The sequence below is a fragment of the Trichosurus vulpecula genome, chromosome 4, assembly GCF_011100635.1.
Source record: "Trichosurus vulpecula isolate mTriVul1 chromosome 4, mTriVul1.pri, whole genome shotgun sequence".
Taxonomy (NCBI): domain Eukaryota; kingdom Metazoa; phylum Chordata; class Mammalia; order Diprotodontia; family Phalangeridae; genus Trichosurus; species Trichosurus vulpecula.
Genome location: NC_050576.1, coordinates 261,433,867 through 261,453,593, shown reverse-complemented (window position 1 = coordinate 261,453,593; position 19,727 = coordinate 261,433,867). Strand labels below are relative to the sequence as shown.

The window sequence follows — 19,727 nt, the reverse complement described above, 5'->3', positions numbered from 1 at the left end:
ATTATTCCACAAGCCAATAACACAGTTTACGGCAGCTCATCATAGAGCAACAGCACACAGCACAACAATTAGAGATAAAGAAATGTTTGCAATTGAAATCTCAACTTTCTGAGAACTCTTTTCCTTGAAGGCATCTTCTAACATTTTTTATGTCATTACTTTTCATTTTATTTTCTCAACTGTCAGCTTCCCCTCCCCCCCTTGATATACATACACTGTGATCCCTTCACCCTCTGCTGTTGGCCATACTCTTCGACAGATTCGAAGAAAATGTTTCTTTTTTCTCTTCTGCTCCATCTTTTTATTGGCCAAAAAAGGCCTTTGTTTTTTTTTTTCATGTAGTAATACATCTTTCCTTTGAGCTTTGGAGTTATTTATTAGATCTTTCTCAGGACCACTCTGTGATGGTCTCTCTTATCATGGTCATTTGACAATTGAGAAAGAAACAGAACCCAAAAGGTAAAATGAATTTGGCCAAGGTGGCAGAGTTGGGGCCAGGTCCATCAAAGATAAAAGCCAGGACTCTTTTGAAACACTTAGTTTGTGCTTTCTCATCCATCCTACCTTTTCTCTGATAAACGTCACCCATCCATTTGGCATTTGCTTTATTCTTGCAGCAAGAGCTATGTGTGGTATATGGTGAATGATATTGCTTAGTCAGTGACTATTACTCAATTTCTATTGAAAATCCAAAGGACACAAACTTCAAATATTTCCCAAGCATAAGACTGAACAATTGTAATATCAATTAAGTTGGGACTTTCTTACTGTTTTAAAACGATTAAGTGTCTTTGATTGAGTCTTACTGGGTGCTAAGCCCTAGGCCCAAACCCCTATCAGGTGCTGAGCCTATGTGGGTGTGAATTGGTAACTAAGGTGGGGCCCCAGGTGCGATCAATGAAGGGAGGTCTGATTATACCTTTGCTCCCAAGTAGACCCAAAACCTCTACCTATTAGGTGCTAAGTCCATGGGGGCGTGTAGCCATCAAGGTCCAATGGGGAGGTGCTAACTCCAGAGCCAATAGTAAGAGCCTGAGTTCTGGTTGCTCACATGATGTTTGATGACAGCTAAAGAGTACATAAAAAAGGGAAGCTGGAGCTATTTGCATAGCGCTCTCACAATTGGTGCACCGCTGATGTGGAGACTCTGGGCAGCTGTAGTCAAGAGCCCTCCAGCTTGTAAACCTGGATGTTGAGACTTTGTTAAACTCTGGTAACTGTGAATTGGGATTTGAATCAGACAAGGTCTGTCTGTTGATGTTTGTAATTTGTTTGTATTTGCTTTGAAGCTCAGGGTGCTGGATTTTCCCCCTGAACTGAGTGAATGTTATTTGTATATTTGGTTAATGTAAGATTGTTAAGCCCTTAACATTGCTTCCCTTAGTAAAGCAGATCAAAAGAACTTGGGCTTGCAGCATTCTGTGAGCTGGTTGTTGTTGGTTTTACACCCCCACAGCAGCTGCTAGCCGGATTGTTGCAACAACTACAGAACAGAAACAACTAAAGAATCTTGGCAGAAAATGAGTTCAGAGTTTTGGTTAGTGGCCCCAGTTCTTTTGAGAATGAAGACCCATGTTTAAAGGCAAGAAAATAAGCTCACAGTTATCTTGCAATATTGGTTATATTATTGTGTTTGTGTCTGTTGACTGAGAAAACAAGGACAGAAATCTACTAAGAATGAAGTAACACTTTCAAATGAATTTGAGGTGATCCAGGATGGAGTCTCAGCCCATGAGTGATTCCTATAGATCATAAAGTTCTTGAGAATTCAAGACTACTTAACGTGGGATCTATGAACTTTAAAAAGAAAGATAACTTTTTCAATATAATTGCTGTCCTTTGTAATTTATGGCATGTATTTTAAAATGTTACATATACATATTACATATGTTTCACCAGACTGTGAAAGGGATCTAATACACAAAAAGGTTAAGAACTCCTACTTTGATATGTTTGTTTGTGGATGACATTGATTATATCAAGACCCAGAATATTACAAAGTCCTTTAAATGAGATGCATAATCAAGCAAAAAAAATTGGTTTAACTAAGCATAGAGGAAAAGGCAAGGGGAAGAAGAATGCCTATAGTCCATAATATGATATTCAGGTAGATGGACAATCTCTAGAGCTTACCCATCCATACAGACATCTGGGACAGACTTTACAAACAAACAATGAAATGGGCACTAAAATAGACAAAAAGAGGACAGGAGGCTGGATTGCCTTTTGGAAATTATACAGTTCTTTTGATCACTCCAAGCTTCTCCATAAAACAAAACTTCATCTTTATTCTCGTGGTGATGTGTGGCACAAACACATAGAAAATTAGCCTCCCAAGAGCTAAATTTGAAGATAAGCCAAAAGGGTAATGAAGGGGCACATATTGGTCATAAGCAAGCTGGAACACATAAATGAGAAATTTTGCACAAGAAACAGCATATGACAAATCATCAAAATATAGAATCAGAAAAAATGATGACAGAGTCATGTAGCAAGATTGAAGGATAATCAATGGACAATCTGCATACACATGTCAGGAGAACTCATGGAAGTCCATCACTCTATTTAGTGGATGATCTTCAGGGAATTCTTTGAAAAATGCATACAAGAACTACATAAGATGGGCCAGCATGAAATGGGTGTCAATATGCATCATTTGAGGGAAATACCCACTCAGGGATCTGCAGACCTCAAATTGGAGATAGATTAATAATTTTACTGGTAATACTAGAAGAAATGTTAAGATTCATTAACAAACATTTCCTATTCAGGCCAGTGGCAGAATATGGGAAATATACCCAAAAAATTAGATAAACTGAGTACCTATAAGCTGCAAATAGACTATTTGGGGGGAAGCTGGAGCTCCTTCCTGACCAGGTCCCAAGCAAATCAAGTAACTCCTTGGTATACCCATTCCACTTGTAATATAGAATCAAATTGTATGTTTTAGGGTGCTATGATCCTTTACTTAAAGTTATTTTGATTAGACGTTGAATGAGGAAGTTATTTTGACTATTATAAATATACAAATTAACTATAAAAGACATATGAAGAAAGACACTATCTGTATACAGAGAAAGAACTGATAAATAGAAGTATGTATACAATAATTTTAAATACATACACACACACGCCCATTTGTGTGCAATGGTTGCCGTCTCTAGAACGGGGGAGGGGGGAAGAAAAAGAAAGAAATTTACATGAGAGGTTGTGCATAGTATATTTGCAGTTTCATGTGCAATCATCTTTTATATGGTGCGATGTTATGGAAATGTTTGTTTTATTCCACAAATCAAAAATAAAATTTAATAATGAAAATAGGGATCATGGAGGAGTTGGACACTACTAAAACAACTGAACAGCAACAATAAAATATTGAGATAATTCCAAAAATGGTGCTATAAAGAAGTATCAATAACTCAAGGGAAGTCTTTTAAATAAGACTGATGAAGAAGTGGGTGGAACAGAGAGAAAAAAAGAAAGAGGTTTGAAACAAAGTGGCTTTTGAGGTAGTATCCGGCCACTTTCCATCTAATTCCATTCCTCCTCCAGCTCATGCTAAGTGCTGAACACCAAAGCAACGGGAAATTATCTTTTTGCAGGTAATTCCAAAGATCCTTTGCAGGATAGAGTTAGTACATTCTTCTTCTGTGTTGTTCCCTCTCTTTTTTCCCTCCCTGAACACACACACACACACACACACACACACACACAATCACTTTTGTGGGTATGTACACCAAATCTAATTAAATCAGTATGGGGTCTTATTTTAGCTCTCTTGGTAAAAAAGTATAATTGTTTTAGTCATTCAGTATTCACCAGCTCATGTGTTCTCCTAGTTGAATAGTAATACATAGAGCTATGATCTAAAAGAAAGAAATAAAGAACACTAAATTATATCATCTTCCAGAATCAAAAGAAATAAAATATCTACAATCAGAATTAGGAAGATGAGGGCTAGGGATGCATGGAGAGGATTCTTCCGTAGGATGGAGATAAAGTAATTATATCAAATGATTAATTCTTAGGAAACTTACACACTTAAGGGTACAGTTAGCTAATATACCCTCTAACTATAAATGCATGGTCACAAAGAGAAAAAATAAATAAAAGCATACTAATTTTATTATGTCTTCTTTTTTTTAGTAAAATCATATTTCAATTAATGTAACCACAAATGTGTTTCTTGGGTTGCTATCCTCAGAAAAATTGATAGGCCAGAGGCATATAAAAGTGAGGCCATCCTGAATCTTACTTGAGCATCCATTAAATAATCAAAAATCTAGAGGAAGGAACAAACTACATTGAGTGACACATGGAAAGACAAAAAGAACAGAGGAATGATGGCCTAAATCTGCACTGGTCAAGGCAGTGCCCATGTTGATGAGGTCACGAATACCTCCAAGTGTATCCACTCTTATGTCAATGCTAACAGGGTATCCTGGGTCATTTCCAGTCATCCTGATGAATATCTGGTCACTGGTTCCAGATGGCTCTGGAGGAGAAAGTGGGGCTGGTGACCTTGCACAGCCCTCCCTCCCTCAATTCAAAGTCAACTTCAAGTCATGTTATCATTTCCCTGATGTCATAGTCCTCTTTGAGAACAAAGGACAAACACAATAACAATGCTAACAACTCAGCATTTGGCTTCTTGCTTTCAGAATTCACAAAATCATAACATCACAGGATGAATACAGAAAACTGGCTATCTAAACAAAAAGTGAATAGCCTCATTTTAATAATAATAGCTAACATTTGTACAGCACTTATTAAGGGCTAAGCATTTTACAATTATCATCACCACAACAGCCCTGGAAGGGAGGTGCTATTATTATCCTCATTTTTACAGATGAAGAAACTGAGGCAAACAGAGGTTAAGTGACTTGCCCAGGGTCACACAGCTAGTAAAAGTCTGAGGTCAAATTTGAACTCAGGTCTTTCTGACTCCAGGCACAGTACTCTATCCATTCTACCATCTAACTGCCTCCAAAGGAGAGATAACAGTAAAGAACTAAAATAGCTTTATAGTTTTTAGAAACTCTTAAAATAAGATGACCTTTAGAAAGTCTTTAATTTTGAGGGCCCTGGTATCCTCACCTATAAAGGGAGTTGGATTCTGTGGCCCTTTCTAGTCCAACAAGCCATTATTCTATGATTAGAATGTATAGAGAGGGTGTTGAGGGGGATGGCAGGTAGCAGATGGTGTTTCTTTGCATAATTTTCTTTAGAAGCCAATAATTTAAATTTATGCCACTAGCCAGAAAATGTAAACAATGAGAAAGAAACTCAAATTTCCCCTTTAAAATAGCTATCATTTGTATAACATTTTAAGGCTTTTCAAAATGCTTTACAAATATTATTTTATTGTATCCTCACAAATTATCATTCATTTATTATTCCTATTTTTACAGATAAGGAAACTGAGGTTGACAGGTTAAGTGACTTACCCAGGAAAGATTTGGCCCAAGTCATCCAAATTCCAGAGCCATTGTGCTACCACTTAAAACAGGAGTTCTCTACATGGGATCCATGAACTAGGGTTTTTAATGTATTTTGATGATTATATTTCAATGTAATTGGTTTCCTTTATAATCTTATGTATTTTATTTTATGCATTTAAAACCATTATTCTGAGAAAGGGGTCATAAGCCTCACTAGGCTACCAATATATTCCATGACTCCAATATGATTAAGATCCTCAGTTTTAAAAGCTAGATTTTAGGGGAGAGGATTCTCCAATAGACTTTATTTCCTTAAAGGGAACTGGAACTCATTGGATCAGATTTAAATTCTGGAACAAAAATACAATGAGAACAAGGTCAATAAAACAATTAAAAATGGATTATGGATCCAAGCTTCTTTTGTTTCATAGTTGACTTTTCCTAAGACAATTTACTAATAATCATTTGAAGTGACAAATAACTATGCAAACATTGTTGTCAGGCAACCTCTTTTTCCTGAAAAGGTGTTTGACCTGACAATAGGTGTTTGAATGGTAGGTTGTAAAAGACTATCTGTTCTTTTAAGCAAGGTGGTTTGTGGGAAAAGATGTCATTCAGCATTCTGTGAGGATTCTCTACCAGGTTATTTGTGCTAACATTGTAGTCAACAATGAACATTTTACCAAGATATAAGTGAGCTCACTGAGGTTGAAACTAGCCATTCCCTTAGCATCCTATTGCTAGATGATTGTCAATATGGAAGAAAGCCATAATCACCAAGGTAGGCATTTCCTTTCTTATTTTATCATTTCACACACCAAGGGAATTGAGAGTCATGATATAATGGTCCTCCACACTAAAGAGTTGACATTGAATTAAAATGTAAATGCTTGGCAAGTCAATTAACCTTATCATGTCTCAGTTTCTTCATTTATATACAAATTATACTTTCAACATCTCTATAAATACTTAAATACTCACATCTGTATTGGTGCTCCATTCACTCATACAGATCAATCCTACCACATTACCATGTACATCTATATATCTATATCTGTATCTATATCTATATCTATACATATACATACATATACACATATACATGTGTGTATATATGTATGCACGTGTATGTGTATATATGTATATGCATGTATATATACCTATATGTGTATATTATGTATATGTCAATATATGTATATACACATACATATACACATATAGTATGTATACATATAGTATGCCTCCATATGCCTATATATACATATTTAAACGCTAAATTCTAGTTATCTGGGTATATGCATATATACATACATGTGTGAACATGTGTATGTGCATATATCATGAATGTGAAATTTTATTAGCATAGAAAACACATGGTGAAAAACTTCCAACTAGATTGGCAATTGCAGTCTCATGAAATAATAGCTCTATAGCTACAAGGAGCCTCAAAAACCAATTAGTTCAACTTCTTAATTTTACTGTTGAGGAAACTAGGGACCAGTGTTTCTCTAATGTCACAAGGGTAGCAAGTGTCAGAGGTATGATTTGAACCCAGGTTTTCAGATGCCAAAGTTGGTCCTCTTTCCTCTAGATCTAGATCTATATGTGTGTGTGTATGTGTGTGTGTGTGTGTGTATGTATATGTATGTATGTGTGTATATATGTATGTATGTGTATATACATATATATATATATATGCATACATCACATAATGACACATTGAAAGTCTTAGAGGATTGTCTAGGGCCACTGAGTCCAAGTCCTGTCTCTGACACATAAGTACTCTGTGACTTTGGAAAAGTCACTCAACCCCTCAATGCTCTAGGCTCTAAGCAGAAAAGGTACCAGCCTGCTTTAGTGTAGAAGGAATTTCTTCATCCAGGAACGTTCTATATCAAGCAGGATTCAGAAATATAGGTTCCATCCCGATTCCTATCCTCTCATCTCTATGCTATTTTAATTACTGATAGCTCTGTACCAACCACCACTGGCCTAGGATACTCTTCATTTTTGAAGCTGCCAAATTCAGACACTGTATTGTCACTGAGAGAGTCTTACCTTGTGCTAAGCAGATGGCTGCTTACCATATATTATACATGACTTGATGCCTACCCACATTTGATTCATTTCCACAAGGAAATTAATTTGAATATGTTCTTTGACCTGCTAACTTTCACACCTCATAGAACCAAAATAATGACTTCCTTTTTATGGCATTGCCGTAAAAGGGCTTAGAATCCCAAGCTACTGTAAATAAACTGATAGGTGAAATCCTTCCAGGGGTCACAGATTTAATATTGGAAGAGATCTTGTAGATGAGAAAACTGAACCTAGAAATTTAAGTGACTTGCCCACGGTTTCACGGGTAGTGTCAGAGGAAGAATTTGAGCCAAAGTCTTCCAACTCCCAAAATAGTGTTATTTCCACTGTACCCCACTGAGCAACCTCACTTTGACACCTCTATTCAATTCCATAATAAACATTTGTTAAGTGACTTACTATGTGCAAAGCAGTGCTAGGTGCTAAGGCGACACAGAAAAAGAAATAATAAAGTTCCTGCCCTCAAAGAGCTTATCTTCTACTGGAGAAATAACAGGTGCACAGACACATGATACAAAATATAGAGAAATTAATGACTGGGGGGAGGGGGGACATGGAAGATGGTCAATAGCAATTAGGAGATTAGGAAAAACCTCATGGAGCTATCAGTCAAGATGCACCTCGAGAAGACACAGGCGCGAGGGCCATGCGGCGGAGCACCGGACCTTTTTTTCTAGATGGAGAGCTGCGCATGCTCTACCCCCGTCTCTGGGCTGACGGGGCTTAGGTCCGGGCCAAGGCTGCGGCCAGGGTTGCTTCTGGCGAGGGGATGCCCAGGAAAGGGGAAAAGGCCATAATAAGGAGCTAGTGAAACCACTTCCTCCCACTGCACCTGTGGCAGCTGATCAGAGTGGTTCCATCACAATAGCCGTTCATGCCAAATCTGGCACCAAACAAAATGCCGTAACAGATGTGACAACTGAGAACGTAAGTGTGGCTATTGCTGCACCTACATCAGAAGGCGAGGCTGATGCAGAACTATGTCGGTATCTTTCCAAGTCCTGGAACTTAGGAAGAGTGATGTTATCTTGGGTAAGAGTGATAAATCTGTTGAAAATGTGGTAAAGATTTTGGCATCTACAACTCCAGAAGAGATTTTGGAGAAATCGAAAAGGCAAGCAGAAGCTCCCTAAAACAAACCAAAAAAGCCAGAAATGAATATTATCTTTTTTGGAACTTTCTTTTAAAATACCAAAGAAATAAATTCGTAAGGAGAAGAACCTAGATGATACTTGAAAGATAGTGCCTTGAAGAAAAGTAGGTCTCTAAAAATACTCTATATGGAATGTTGGAAATGTCAAAGTATCACATAACTAATAGGGCAAAGTATATTGCAGCCAGACTTCAGTTACTACTGGAAATACTCAAACCAAACCATTATGGTCCAATTCTTAAAATTTAGAACTGGTTTGTTAATAGTGCATACCTGTTCTTAAGCTTGTTTTATGGACTGTTACTTAAATTTTATGGAACCACAGACGTAAAAGAGTTGAAAGAGACATTAGAGATTACCTACTTTTCCCATCTCATTTTTACAGATGATCGAAGTGTCAGAAAGTTCAAGAGGCTTGTCTACTTGTTTACTCCAATGACAGTGTCCTATATATACCACACTATTGCCTTGACTGTTATGTAGAAGTATTAAGTGACATAAATGTATAGAAACAGCTTGGCAGTGAGTAGAGCCCTAGATTTGAAGTCAAGGACTGTCACTTCTCAGAGCTTCTGGAAAGTCTCTAAGACTCTAGATTAGAGATGGGTTGAAATGTGGGCTAGTGGACAAAATCAGAAGTCCTTGACTTATTTCTGTAAAGAAAATGGGTTGGATTTTTGGAATTGCAATTGGGTAATAACATTTTAAAATGTATTTGAAAAAGATGCACCTTGAATGGAACTAGAGATTCCAAGAAGCTGAGGGAAGGAAGGAAAGCATTCCAGGAATGCAAAGGACACGAGGTAGGAAATAAAATGTTGTCTTTGAGGAATAGCTAATAATCTACTTTGGCTGGAAAGTGGAATCATGAAGGACTCCAGGCTATCCTCCACATTCCTGTGGCCACCCCCAACCAGTAACAAAATCAGTTACAATGAGACCATGACTTAGAATAACTCTGGCACCATCTCAAGGTACAGAGTGGAAGTCCTCCTATATGTCCAGATCATAGGGATCCAATCCTAGAATTTAAAACTGGAAAAGCTCTTAGAGATGATCTAATCTAAACCTCTTGTTTTATAGGTGAGGAAAATGGAGCTCAGCAGGGTTAAAGATGTGCCAGTGTGACCATTCTCTCACTCAAAAAACTCCTGGAGCTCCCTATTATCTTCAGCATCAAATACAAACAAACCACTCTCTGTGGTTCTTCTTAAAATATATTTACCTTCACACATTCCGTCATCCAGTGACACTCGCCATATTGTTATTCCTCATGAACAGGACACTCCAAATTCTAACTCTGTGCTTTTTCATCACTGGCTGTCCCACCATGCCTGGAATGCTCCCTCTGCACCTCCACCTCCTAATTTTCTTCAAGATAGATCTCAAATTTGTTCTTTTGCAAGAGGCTTTTTCCTAATCTTAGCCTCTTACTCCTCCCCTTCCACAGTGTTTTTCCTCTAGAATTACCTCCCAGTTCCACTGTGTATTTCTTTACTATACATAGTAGCATGTCTCCCTCATTGGAATGTAAGCTCCTTGAGGGCAATAACTGTGTTTCTCTTTCTTTGTATCCCCAGTACTTAGCACTGTGCTTCACACATAGTAGGTGATGAATAAATGCTTGTTCACTGATTGATGAGAACCCTGATTCCTTAAAGAGATCTAAAAACTCTCTGGTTCCCAGAGTCAGACTCTGAAGTACCCTGGGCCTATAATGACCATCTCTAGGGGTGATTCCTTTGATCAGTGGCAGGGCCTGGGGGAAACACTGTTCTGTACAGACCTCACGGAATCCAATCTACTACCCTGTAAGAATGATTATCTCCAGTTTATTCTGCATAAATCCTGTTTCTAATAGTTACTTGTATGTTTTCTCCCCCAGTTAGACTGTGAGCTCCTTGGTTTTTGTCATTCTTTGTATCCTCAAGTGCTTGGCATACAGTAGGTACTTAATAAAATACTTAATGAATTGACTTGGCCTTGAAGGCAAAGGTACTCCCAAATGATAGCCCAGATCATAAGATTCTTGGTTATTTTAGGAATAAATTGAGCCACACTCAAGAAAACTGAAGTCAACCTATTCTTCCACAAAGTATCTAGAACTTTCTGACATTTCTGTAGTCATATCAAACCAGTGACTAAATTATGTTCAATGAGATCATGAAATAGAGTGACTCTAGAGTCATCCCAAGGTACCAAAGTGGAGATCCTTCTGTATGTCACAAAAGATGGTCTGATCATAGGATTTAAACTGGAAGAGCTCTTAAAGAGGATCTAATCCAAACTTCTCATTTTATAGAGAAGGATAATGGGGCACAGAGGGTCTAAATGATTTGCCCAAGATCACCTAGAAAATGAGTTGGGGTACCCAGATCCAAGCCCTGTGACTCCACATAGTGTTTTCTTTCCATCACCATACATATATTGCATGAAGATAGTTGAAAGTATGAAGACCAGGTTATGAAGATCTGGGATGCAGTGTGAGGAGACATAGTTTTTTCCATTCAGAACAGACTCAGCATTCAGGGGAAATTCATTTTAAAGCTCCCAAGAATTTGGTAATTCTGAAAAAAAGCTACATCTAGCTAGTGGGAAACCCAGAGAGAGGGAACATTTGGATACCTGTATACTCTTTCTCTTTGGCCTCTTTCATTCTCTCCCTAGTCGGAAAGGAGTAAAGATAGGATTGCAAGACACTGGGATGAACCGGAAAGGCTGGGTTGAACTGACCTAGCCTAAGAAAATTGGACTGATTTGGGGAAAGCTGAGATTTATTATCTTCCAGACTAGTTTGGGGCATATATCAAAATAAACCTGGGCAACCTTTCTTCTCAATTTTGAGAATCATGCTGGTTGCTACCAGGGAGATGAGTAGAACACAAAAGTAGCCTATTTGTCATATTCCCTCCTCCCTTTCCTACCCCTAATTCTTGACTCCTCTTGCTCAGATATGGGATGCTGTCATACTGGCCTAAGATACTCAAGGTTCTCCCAGATCACTCAGGTGAATTTTCCAAAATTTACCCTCCATTATAATTCCCTTAATCAAAACTCCCAGTCTCTGATCGATGGTGATCAGTTGATAAGCCAGAAGTAACTCTTTCTAAAGTGTTAAGGTGGCTTTACCCTCTCCAAAGACACTTCTAGTTTAACTGAAAGGCTCATTAACATAAATGAATCTCTATTAAGCAGAATTATGGAAGAAGGATTTTCAGGGATGCTTTAGGTATTCACTAACTAAACCCTAACTTCACCTTTCCCCTAGCTTATGTCTATTACCATTCTGCTTACCTAGTCTTTCAGGAATTGGCACAGAATTTGTATCATGGCTATGTATTATCCTAATTTTTCATCTTTGCAAACAGCCCCTACATAGTCCAGCAAAACATAAACATTAATTTGAGGATAGCACAATAAATGATGAGTACTTAAACTGCCAACTGGGAATGGGTGGGAAGGATCCCCTTTGTCCCCAGTATTGTTATAATCTGAATATGTGAAAAAAACATTTTGAGGAGGAGAAGCAGAAGTAAAAGAGTCAGATAGGGTAAAAAGGAAGGGGGAAAAAGTATTTACATTATATCTCCAAGGTGGAACTGCATTTTAGGTTCAAGAGTTCAAGGCTTGGGGGACATACCTTCAAAGTGACCTTATTTCTAACAGGTAATGAAAAAATGACCCACACCAGATCATGATTCTCAATTAGAATTCAAGAAGATTTCTCTACCTTTGTAAAGCCATCACCAACTTTTTCTCTCATCTATCCCCACCTTCCTACCCCATATATAGCAAGGAAATGAATAAAGGAAGAAAGCCTGCCAATGTCTGGTCCTAAATAAAACTACAATTTTTATAACATTTTATCAATATGTGAAGAATGCTAATTAATTTTGCTGTGCAATTACACCTTTATAAATCTTCTGTGTCTTCTTCTTAACCTTGAAATAATAGTGTAAAAATAAAGATAACTTGACCATGAACTCAGTGGACCATTGATAAAGGGTAATTAATGGAAGAATCTCCACAGAGAGATATTTTGAGAAAATCAATATTAAATTATTAAGCAAAGAAGGAAAAGTGATTTTGTTAATTGGGTCAGGAAGTATTTAGTGGAACTAAACTATGATGATGCAACGTCTCCTTCCCAGGTAGCCTTCAGGAACAGGACACTCATCTGCACAAAAGGTGCTAAGCCCATTCAACTTGATCTGGAGGCACTAATTAACTCCCATGCTGTTCTGATTAACCCTGGCATTTGTTTTTTCCTAGTATAGGGTTGGGCTCTGTGGGAGAGAGACTCAGCAAGACACCTCTTGCTAGTTGACTGGAGAAACATGGATTTTTACTCACATGGCATCAAACTTCCCTTTTGTGTTCCAGGAAAAGTGGTATCTTATGATAAAGTTTGAAGATGTGTTTGTTTTGTGCTTTTCTCTCAAATAGGTCAAAGGACTGAGAAGCACGGTGACTGAGTTACCAAGAAATAAGATATAAGAAACTACAAAGAAGTGTTTTTAGATTCAACTGAGTCACGGAAAAAAAAGATTGTTGAAGTGTTTGCTTTATGACTAAGGCAATTGGATGGTCCCAAAGAAGAGATATAAGAAGAAACCTCATTCTGCTCCTCTGAATGGGGGAGAGGGCACTCTACAGGTGTGTAAAGTTGCACGTCTAATTTTTGTCAATATATTGATCAGTTTTGCTGAATTCTTCCCTCTTTCTTTTTGGTTTTATTTTAAAAAAATTCTTCGTCATAAGAAATGCCTCTCTGGGAGAGGGGTTCTTAAACACGACACTATTCAAGTCGTCTTCTTCTTCTTCTTCTTCTTCTTCTTTCTCTCTCTGTGTCTCTTTCTGTCTCTCTGTCTCTGTCTCTCTCTCTCTGTCTCTCTCTGTCTCTCTTTCTCTCTCTCTCCTCTCTCTCTCTCTCCTTGATATTTTCCCAACTCTTGCTTGTGAATGCTCCCCAAAGTTCTGTCCTTGGTCCTCTTCTTTTTTCCTCTCTCACTGTAACTTGTTTTTACAATTTCATTCATTCACTTTGAAACTCTCATGTCAACACAGATAGCTGCCAAGGCTTACTTCTGTGGCCTTTATCCAAGTCCTATTTCCATACCTCCAGCTTCCCACACCCAACAGGACATCTCTATTTTGATGGGTCCCACAGCACTTCAAGTGCAGCAGATTGCACTACACTCCTCCTTTCGACTTCTTTCAGTGGTATCACTATTCACTTAGACTTTCATGTTTCACATGATAGTGTTTGACTCTTTGGTCTCACCTCTCATATGCAACCCTGTAGATATCTTGCTTGTACATTATTGTTTACATGTTATCTCCTGCACATGACTATAAGCTCCCTGATGTCAGGGACCATTTATTTGCCTTCCTTTGTATCCCCAGTGCTGAGTACAGTGCCTGGCACTTAGTAGGTACTTAATAAATACTTGTTAATTTGTTGATTTTCTCCCAGTTTAAAAACGAACAAAAAAAGTCCTGAAACTAGGCCTGAGTCAAAGGTGCCATGACTTGTGAGAACCCTCACTGTGGGATGTTTTCTTTATTCCTGAGCCAAAGATGCTGGTGAATAACACAGTGACTTTTATTTACAAGCTTATTAAAGTAGCACAGGTAAAACATTTCCATGTGTTTTGGAACACATTTTATTTTAGTGCTTTAGAAGGATAATTGTTGGAGGAATGAAAAAAAATTATAGGAGCTTAGTTGGAGAATAAAACTCTGTTTGGGTATTTTAGTGTCTAAAGATTTTGGAACTGCCACATGTTTGCTAATCAAGAAGCAGTAGAAATTCACAATCAGTCTCTAAAATATCAAACAATTCTATTCACTGTAAAAATATGTTTACTGCATTTACTTACCGGCTGTTTAGCACAAATGTTGTTTTGTCCCAAAGCTGGTAATCCTGTAATTTCCAAAGTGCTCATATAATGCAGCTGTAGGTATACAAGGCATTTGTTAATGGCATCCACAAGTACCATTTGTTTCCTCTTTTGTCACATGCCACCTTATTCTAAGTCACTGGAAGGCCCTTCCCCAGTTCCCTCTTGCCCAACTACTTGTTTATTACGTGCTCAGAGAAGGCACTTGGCATTGGGGCAAGGAATGATTTTGCTATGAACCCACTGAGACTCAATTTGGTTGTTTTGTTGCCTTTTTAACTTTATGATTGTGCTTTCCAATACACTCTACTTTTTCAGAATTAGCATGGGAGGCAGGGCACAGGGCACTAGGGATCTATCAACATTAAAGCACCTGCTGCCCAGAGGAAAATTCCAACAATAGCTACAGTTTTGAACATCTGAGAGCACACACCTTGGATCTGAAGGCATCTTGCTTTTCTTTTAGTTGCCAATTTATCTTCCAAAATCACACCACATTCTTATCTCTCCTTGGGCTTTGACTAGTCTTCTTACCACAGTCTGGAAGATAACAGAACATACAGTTCTTTCTAATATTAGAAATGGAGATTGCCACAGTATATACAGAAAATATAGCATAGAAACCTCCTCTGATGCCATTATCTATTGCGATTATGAGACTTTACATTACTTATAGCAGTTACTCCAGGCTTCAGTGAGATAGCTGCCTTTTTAATACTAACTGAATGCTATTAGGATTATGGAGCTTTGGCAGACTTAGCCTGCAAATACATATGATATGATATGATATGATATGATATGATATGATATGATATGATATGATATGATATGACATGATATGATACAGCATGATGTGACGTGATCACTAATATAATACAAAATAATAAATATGATAAACAAGATGAAATAAGATAAGAGGAAATAGGCAAGGATACGATAGCATAGGATACAAAATTGTATGATATTCTATGACATGGCATAAAGAGATGACAGGAAACAAGATGAGATGACATGAGATGAGATAGTTATTTCAATCACAGATTTAAAAAAGAGAATAAAGATAAAGTTTTAAATCTGTAAATATTGGCCCCAGTTGCAAAAACTTGGCATACCAAGTTTGGGTAACATGGGAGCACCCATGAGGGGCCTTTGGAGCCTGCCTCTGGCCTCCATTTTAGGCAGTCTGGATGTGCTCCAAAGGCCCTTCCAGGGTGCCTCCATTAGTGGAACTAGACATGCCAAGACCAGCCCAAGGTACACCCTTAAAAGTTTTCCCCAGATCAATTAACAAGCATTTATTCAGTACCTACTAGGTGTCAAGAAAGCCATATATGAAAAGAGGTTTTCCATATCAAGCTAATTCTCTGAAATATGAAACCTCAAATTCTACCAGTTCGTCATTTATCTTTTCTACATTGCTAGTACCTTGCCTGAATTAAGACAGAGGAACCAAGTTGGATTCTGGGCTCTGCCATGCATGATCTGTTTGACTTTGGGCAGTTCAAATCCCTTCTCCGCCCCATCTCCAACCCTTGCTGGACAAATTGAACCTCTCCAGATCTCAGTCTCCTCATCAATAAAATAGGGATCTGAACCAAAAGGCTTCTAATGTTTCTTCCAGCTCTACACCTAAAATCTTAAGATCCCAAGACCTGTAACCCTAAGTTTTCTCATTGACAGAATGAGGGAGTTGGACATCCAGGGCCCCTTTTTGACTTAAATCAACAAACCTATCCCCAGGTTAACTAACAACAAACTTATAGTAAAAATAGTTTTACGAAATAAGGTTTATGTACCTGTGGTACATAACAATTTCTTTCTCCCTTTCTGAAAAAAAAATACTGATTCAGCATACCTCCATGTAGAGTAGCTAGGGGCAGGGGCAAGGGTGTTCAAATAAAAAGCAAGAGAGATGGGCAGGAAAAATTTTGTAATTATGTTTATGACCACCTTACGCTTCATAATAGCCCTCATGAGGGGTGTAAAATTCCCCCTGAAGCTTAATTAACCTAAACCTAACTCAACAGCAAAACTTTAAAATCCTGTATCTGAGGCTGAGCATCATCAACTGAGCTATTTTTTTTTTATTAAAGAAACATCTACGAAGCAAAGGTAGAACAGAGCAAGACGAGTTACCAGAAACATTTGCTGAAATACCTCTTTCAATGTACATTGGCATCTGTTTAATACGTATTTTGTATACTCTTATATGGATATATCTTGCCTTCTCCAATAGAATATAGGCTACTAAAATCAGGCTAAATATCCCAACTACCTGCTACAGTAACTGGCATATAAGAGTCACTGAATAAATGCTTGTTTATTGACTGAGTGATAAATACTAGTGAATCCTGTGTGATATTTACAGCTGATATCCATATGGGCTTTTTTATCATTAAGATTTTACAACATGCAGTTCCAAATAATTTTGAATTATAGATTTTCTTCCCCCCTCTTGCCCCCTCCCTCCCCAAGACAGCATGGGATCTGATATATCTTCTACATCATATGGGGTTTAAGGTTCACAACTTATTTTATATGCATTATTTCATTTGAACCTCACAAGGACCCTATAAGTTAAATGATACAGGTATTACTTTCCCCTCATTTTACAAATGAGAAAACTGATCCTCAAGAGAGGTGAAGTGATTTTCTCACAGCTAGCAACGGTAAAGACGAGCTCTAAACCCAGATGGCTTTAATTCCAAGCCTAGCACCTTATTCCTTATGGCACACTATTGCTCTGAAACAGTCTAAGAATATTCTGAATCAGTGGAATTTAGTAGATATAGTATATTTTGGAGACCTAACTTTGGGATTTGCAGATGACTTTGAGTCCAGAGTCTGTTATACCTAAGAAGATCACTTGTGCAAAACTTTCTTCCGTAAGATGAAGGCATCAGACTAGATGACCTTGAATAGACCTTCCACATCTAAATTTTATAATTCAAGCCTTTTCATAGTACAGTATCTGTAGGATCATAGACTGAGATTTGGAAGGGACCTTTGACACCAATCAATTCAATCCTCTTTGTTTTATAGATGAGGAAATGAAAGTCCAAAATGACTTGTCCGTGGTAACCCAAGTAGTAAACAACAGAGTTGGGAACTAATATCATGCCCTTTGACTCCATTGACAGGTTTCTTTCCACTCTACCTATCCTGTCTCTTGAAAGTTAAACTCCACTTAGGATAGAAACAAACCAATCATCACCAGCAAACCAAGGTGGACATAGGTTGACACTGCTCATGAAACATTTCCAGTCACTTTTCAAAAATGAGAAGAAGAGATTTTTAAAAATCAAAGAGCATGTTTTAGCATTTACATATGGCTTCCTATAGAGGAATCCATACATACAACAACTTTCCCAGGATTCAAATTATGGTGAAACTTTCTCTTAGAACTATTTCCAACACTGGTTATGTAAAGTTTTAGGAATCCTTTGGAACTAACCGGAATCCCAGCGCAACCTTCAGAGTGTATGTTTGTGTGTGAAGGGGAAAGAGAGAAGATGGTGGAAACAAAAGCAATAGGGGAAGGATGTGAGTTCTTGTTGTGATAAGGACTAGACACCTGATGTGCTCAGTCATTCAGCCTTCAGACTGATGGATCAAATGAGAAACTGTTTTGCTCTGTTTCAGAACTGATTGACATTTTAATTATTCTACAGCTGGAAGTGTTAATCACACCAGAGAATGAGGTGATAATTCCCAGCTGGTAAAATTTCACACAATAGCTTGGCAAGCACCAACATGGAGATAGTTTAAATCATTTGTTAAAGGGAAAAATTATATTTAAGATTTGCTTACAAACCAAACTAACACAAAAGATCAATCTATACCCAAATCAGGGGAAATCTGTCCAATTATTTATCCAGCATCCATACCCAGGCACTCAAAGGGTTAAAAATCTGAGAGGAACCCAAGAGGATAATTGTATGTATTTCAAATATTAAAATATTTTGAAATGAAAATGGCCAACCAAGTTCAAGAATGCAGGACCTTGCTCCATTTACCAAAAACTTATTAGAGATTCACAAAATCACAGGATTTTAGAATTGTAAAGGGAGGATCACAAGGAGAAAAAACATGCTGTGAGTGATTTTAAATTCTGGGAAGCCACAAAAGTGCCTGTGACTTTATGAATAGGCCTTCTGAGAAAGTCTCGGGGTATTAAAAATTATTACAGTTTCTAGGACTGCTTCCCTATCCTGTACTCAAACTCATGGGTTGGGGTATCCAAAGATCTGAATGACTAATAATTTCACAGATTTCAAGGTAACTCTTCATTTTCTGTTACATTTCTATTACTTTTTTATTACTTTTACTAAGGAGCCCCCACAGGTGTCCTTCCCATTGATAATTGGCCAATAGTCTCAATTAGCTTTTAGAAAGGGCATTTACTAAAGTGATATAGCAAGAATAGTTGGCACAAAACATCTTTGTGAGGCAGGGACTCTTTTGTTTTTATCTTTGCAATCCCAGTACCAATTACTTTACTCCCAGCTTCACCTACTCTCTCTCTGTACTTTTCTGCCTCCTCAATAATAGCCTCAACCTTCTTGCCCTGGAGATACCCCTAGCTTTGGTCTTGTCCTCTGATTGCTAAGTCATTGATCCAGACAACCACATCAAGAAATATCCAGGCTATTGGAGTTCACTTCACTCCTGGTTCCACTCCTGACTCTGAGGACTTTTCTACATTGCCTCTAGGTAAGTACTCTTCTTATTTGTTCTCCTTTTCCAACTTCATTTTAGGTGTCTTCTTCCATTTGAATTTAAGTACCTTCAGTATAAGGAATGGTCCTTTTTTTCTCCTATGTATAATCTAGGCACAAAATGGAGTGCCTGGAATAGCAAACTCTAAATAAATATTCTATCCATCTGTCTATCTATCTACCTATTGTAATACTGCCCCTTGTAATAGGTATTCAATAAATTATTATAAAATTGGATTTATGGAAGAAATTATATAAAGGACCAAGGTTCAAATTTCTGCTCTGCCATTTACTATCTGAACTTCAGTTTCCTCTTCTGTGAAATGGGGTGGTAGGACTGGATGGCTTCCCATTCTAAGTCTCTGATGACTATGTGATCTTCCAACCTGCGCCTTCACTTTACAGAAGCAAC

The 19,727-nt window shown here is 37.8% G+C and overlaps 1 pseudogene; it reads left to right on the top strand.

Moving 5' to 3' along the window:
- Nucleotides 1-8,232: 8,232 nt before the first annotated feature.
- Nucleotides 8,233-8,674, top strand: LOC118845491 (annotated as a pseudogene).
- Nucleotides 8,675-19,727: the final 11,053 nt, after the last annotated feature.